This window comes from Canis lupus, chromosome 4, assembly GCF_048164855.1.
Source record: "Canis lupus baileyi chromosome 4, mCanLup2.hap1, whole genome shotgun sequence".
Lineage (NCBI taxonomy): Eukaryota > Metazoa > Chordata > Mammalia > Carnivora > Canidae > Canis > Canis lupus.
The window spans coordinates 29,757,615-29,761,894 of NC_132841.1; the positions used below are offsets into that span (position 1 = coordinate 29,757,615).

At 48.2% G+C, this 4,280-nt stretch overlaps 1 long non-coding RNA gene across 1 annotated transcript; it reads right to left on the minus strand.

Moving 5' to 3' along the window:
• Positions 1 to 922: 922 nt before the first annotated feature.
• LOC140632091 (uncharacterized) lies at positions 923 to 3,042 on the minus strand. The gene is made up of 2 exons (XR_012029621.1): positions 2,465 to 3,042; positions 923 to 1,893 (listed from the first exon to the last, which is right to left on the minus strand). It is a non-coding gene; the product is annotated as an uncharacterized lncRNA (long non-coding RNA).
• Between the last annotated feature and the right edge of the window lie 1,238 nt (positions 3,043 to 4,280).

Sequence of the window (4,280 nt, forward strand, 5' to 3'; positions counted from 1 at the left end):
AACTCCAGGAGCATGCCCTGAGCCGAAGGCAGATGCCCAACCACCGAGCCACCCAGGTGTCCCATGCAAATCAGTTTTAGAAGAAAAAGCATGATGGTATTTTTTTAACGTATTAAAATTGATATTTGCATCTGCTGACTTATACATTTGATTTCTTTCATTTTTGTTTATTTTCTAATTCAGATATCATATTCATCTATCTTCCTATGTTTAAAGTTTTGATGATTTGAATCATTTTTTAATATTTAATCTGACATCTTATCTCCATCCCAAAGGCTGTCCCTGAAATTCAAGACTATAACATCATATCCTATCTGGACAATACAGAGCTTTTAAACTTGTCTCCTTGCCCCAGTCTTGCTGTCTTCAGACACCCTGTGATACAGACTTCCATCATTGAAATGTGGTTCTCCTAACCTTCCAGGCTACCTGGGAGTATCCCACCCACCCCCCGACCCCGTACAGGTGGGCCCGTCTGCACAATTCTGGAAAACAGGTTGTGTGCCTAAATAATGTGGGTCACTTCTAGGCCACAGCATTTAGCTGCCACTGTGAGGATCCCCAGCATGCTGGTCCCCTGCCACATGACAGGGAGGTTATGGGCTATAAATGATGCACCTGCAGGATGGTGGAGCCTCTATCAGCCTGGGTCCCTGAGTGGCTTGTGGAACTGAGCATCCCACTGACCTATGTTGGAAACGTAGCTTGAATTAAAATGTTAAAAATCTGTATCATTTTAAGCCAGTGACACTGAGTGTTCATTTATTCCCGTAGCAAAACCTACCCTAATCGGCCTCGTGCGTCCATCCTTACACGGCTAGCTGCTGCTGATCATACTGCCGTTGACTGAACACTGGCTACGTGTCAGGTACTGTACTAATTGCCTTATTTGCTTAACTTTGTTTATTCAGTATCACAAAACCACAGGGAAGAAACCATTTTATACAAGAGAGGAATGAGGAGCAGACAGATTAAAAATTTACTTTCTGAAAGAGGAGGTTCTACACCCTCCTGTCTATCGCACCAGGCAGGGAAAGGTCGGGTGTAAGATACAATTTGTGGGCAAATTAAATACACAGAAATATTCCTCATTTTCATGAAGACATGTGCTTTCTCTCATTTTCCCCCAAAGACATCACCCTCTTGGTTTATTGTTCACTTTGATAAGAGACATCGTGTACTAGTTTCCTATTGCTGCTGTAAATGATTACCCCAAACTCAGTGACTTAAAACCACACCAAGGTATTATATTAGATTTCTGAAGGCCAAAAGTTCAAGGTGGTTCTTACTAAACTAAAATCCAAGATGCCAGCCGGCCTGCGTCCTTTTCTGGAGACTCTAGTGAAGAATCCATTTTCCTTTTCCAGCTTCCAGAGGCTGCCATGTGACCTGACTCATGGCCCCTTCCTTTCCTCCATCTTCAAAGCCAGCAATGGTCAAAGTCTTTGTCACACCTTATCCCTCTGACACTGACTCTCCTGCCCCATATTCCACATTTAGGGACGCTTGTGATTTCATTGGATCATGCCAGGATCAGCTCCCCACGTCAAGGTCAACTGATAAGCAACTCGAGTTCCATCTAGAACTTTAACTGCCCTTTGCCATGTACGGTAACATATTCAGAGGTTCCAGAGATTAGGGCATGGACTTCTTAGGGACGTCATTATTCTGCTCACACACGGATACCAAGAATTATTTCTCTACTGTAAGAAAACAGCAGTGGTAGCTGCTGCTGAGTTAACAGTGATACCAGAGCAGTAGCGTGGGCAGGTAGTTGGGAGACATAGAGACTCTGGACAACCAGCAAGCAGTGGCTGTGACCAAGGGGCCGTTTGTTGCCAGGTCGGGGTGCAGAGCCAGCTGCTGCCAGATCTTCCAATTTTCCCAGAGAATCTGGAATGCAGATTTTTAAAAATGTTAACAAGCAGACCAAAATGTGCATGCACAGACACACGTAGCCCACAGAAAGCCCATGTGAGCTGCATCTGATTCAGTGGCTTCTAGTCCTTGACCTCGCCCTGGGGCCGTGTGCGGGTATAAGTGGCAGGACTGAGCTGCAAGCCCAGAGCTGTGGGACTCCGGAGGGCCAACTTAACCACCATGTTTGCTCCTCTACATCAGCTGGAGAGACCCCTGCCCGCTTAAAGCCCTTCAGAGGTACCCATGGTCTGCAGATCCCAAGTCTGGTCCCATCTTCCAGCCCAGCCCTGAACTTACTCTCTCTGCCACCATCGCACACTACTGTGGCCCTCCACATCTCTGCCGATGAGTGCCCTGTCCTGAACGCCACACTAGCCTTCTGCCCACCCTGACCCTCCTTCCCTGGAAGCTGCCACCTGCCACTGCTAAGGGGCTGCCAAGTTTGGCCCACACGACCAAAAGCCCCCTTGCTCTCAGCCAGCTAGAGCAGGATAGGCACACAACCCAAAGGCTTAGCTGGCCAGTGAGCCCTCACATTACTTACCTCCCTCAAGAATGTGGCCTGAGATGAAAAGATGGCTTTCAGGGTGGCTGCCTGCAGCCCCAGTTGGGCTGGAAGCCTGGCCTCCTCTCTCAACGCTTCCTGCTTATAAAGGCTCTCTGTTGTTAGGCCCCATCTTTGCCTGGCACTTAGTCCCTTCGCTCCAGATTGCATGAATTCCTTGTACCTTCTCAGGAATTTTTCTGATATCGAAAGTTAAGTCTTCTGACTCCTGCCACTAGACCGAAAGGAGATTTCTAGTTTTAACAAAGAAGATGCCAGTTAGAACAAGAATACATGTCCAACAAAGATCAAGTCTTGGCTTTAGTGGGCTTGAGAGACTCTGAGGTCCCACCAGTGGCCCTTACTCCCGATTACTGCTGCTCACTGTCCAGGACACAATGTCATCCCCATGAGGCAAGACCACCCCAACCACACTACTGCTGGTAAGGCAACACATAAACCCACAGATCCTGTCCTCGGCAGCACCCCAGAATCTCTCTTTAAGTTGGTTCTGGAGCCTGCTATTCAAGGTGGTTCCTGGCTCCTGGAGGGGACATTTAATGTCCTGCCTTGCAGCAAGCACCCTTCCCTTCTTCTGGGCACAGTACCAGCTGATTTTGGGGAATCACTCTGTTCCTCTTTCTGCCCCTCTCTGATATGCGAGCTGAGCTATGCTGTTGTAATAGTTAACAGCACACTATCAGTGGTTTCATACAACATTCACATCACAGCTCACGGTGGGTATTTCTGGTTGGGACCATCTGTGTGGTCACTCAAGAATTCAGGCTCTTCCCTTCTTGTAATCCTGCCCTCCTTTGGGTCCTGGAGCCCTCTACATGAGGCCACCCGATGGGAAAAGACAGCAGTCCCCCGCAGGGAGTGAGTTTGTGGGCAAGGCCCACATTCTATTGATTGGGACTCAATCACATGGTTACCTAACTGCAAAGGTAGCAGGATGGAGTTCAGAGAGAAGGCAACCTAACTACATGGAGCTACAAGAGAGAATCCTAGGGAAGGATCCTGCTTGGCAGGCTCAGTTCTATGTCCACTTCCTGGATCAGTCATTGTGGACTGGAAGGCAAGGTTGTGTCCGTTCCCATGGGTTTGACAGACACTTAGCCAGCGTATCACTTAACTTCTGCTGCATAACAAACAGGTATTTATTATTCATAGCTTAAAACAACTGTTTATTTTTTCCCATGAGCCTGTGGGTTGAGTGAACAGTTCTACTGATCCGGGCCAGGCTCTTCTAAGCTCAGTTGGCTCACTCGCGTATCCGCAGTCAGCAGGCAGGTTGGTTTAGCATGGCCTCGCTCACATGTTTGGTAGTTGGCTTGCAGTCAACTGTGGAGATGGGGTAACTGGCCATGGGTGTCTCATCACCCATCAGGCTCGCCTGGGCTTGTTCCAATGGTGGTAGCAGGTTATGAGAGATAAAGAGGAAGTACGCAGGACTGCTTAAATCTCAGAATTGAGACAATATTACTTCTACCTCGTTCCTTTGGTCAAAACGAGTCACAAGGCCAGCCCCGATTGACAGCATAGGAAAATAGACTCCAGCTCTTGATGAGAACTTCAAGGTCACATTGCAAGAGGTGTGACTAGAGGGAGAAGATCGCAAGGCAGATGACTGCAATCTACCACAGGCAGGTCAGCTACATGTTTCCGTAGGAGCTGACACATTGTACTCTCCAGTGTGTAATGACGGGTCTGGAGAAGGGCCCAGAGCCCCGCTGGACCATCAGAATCCTTCCTCAGATTTCCTCTCTGGTGCTAGAATGGAGTCACTCTTCCTCTGGCCATGAAGTTCTGAGGA